At 41.5% G+C, this 797-nt stretch overlaps 1 protein-coding gene across 2 annotated transcripts in view; it reads right to left on the bottom strand.

Moving 5' to 3' along the window:
* LOC110036438 (probable alpha-amylase 2) overlaps nucleotides 1-797 on the bottom strand; it is a gene marked incomplete at its 3' end in the record, with an annotated part of 90,230 nt that overhangs the window by 64,782 nt on the left and 24,651 nt on the right.

The following is a 797-nucleotide window of genomic DNA, read 5'->3' as shown; positions in this document are numbered from 1 at the left end:
CGACGATGCGACAAAATAGGTGTCCTCCCTAGGCAAAATTGACGTTCCGGACGCGCTGGCGCAGTCCGTTTCGTCATCCGGGGTCGCTCGGACGACGTCGTCGACGGTCGGGTCAAAAACGCGTCGAAATTCAAATTTCACAAAAATATTGACCCGCGATCGATTGTTTCAAAAATTTCATTCGAGTCTTCGACGGGTAACAGTGCAAGCGATGTGAATTATGGCGATCGGACGTGTTGGCTCTCCGAATTGCGAAGTTTGTGCGCGCGGGGGGGCGAATTGTGCAGAAGGCCACCCTAAGGCTCAAAAAGGTCCTATAGGGATCCCTTTTGGGTTTCCTCATGTTGGTTTCACCCTTCTAAATGCTAGAAGTCGATACCACACACTTGGAACCACAAAAGAGGACGGAAATAGGTCGAATTAAAACGAGGCGGGCACCACTTCTAAGGTTCTAAGATAGTCAAAGGGAGATCCCTAAGGCTAGATCCTAAACCCTAAGAGGAAGACTAGACCTCACTAAAAATGAGGTCAACAAGGGGCATAAAATTTCCTCCTCAGTTATGGGATCAGAGACAAATGAATAGAGCGGGTTTTACCAAGTAAATGGTTTGTTGAAATAAATTGGTTAAACATAAGATGGACATCACTTTTTTTTTATGGATTATGTTGATTTTTCAAGAAAAATCTATGAATTACAAGAAGCGTGATTCCATAATCAGTTAAATGAATATGAAAGAAATTTGATTGGCTATAAATCATATAATTATTTAAAGATAAATTTATATATATATATATAT

This window comes from Phalaenopsis equestris, unplaced genomic scaffold (genome assembly GCF_001263595.1).
Source record: "Phalaenopsis equestris unplaced genomic scaffold, ASM126359v1 Scaffold206503, whole genome shotgun sequence".
Classification (NCBI taxonomy): domain Eukaryota; kingdom Viridiplantae; phylum Streptophyta; class Magnoliopsida; order Asparagales; family Orchidaceae; genus Phalaenopsis; species Phalaenopsis equestris.
This window is presented reverse-complemented; position numbering and strand designations above follow the sequence as displayed.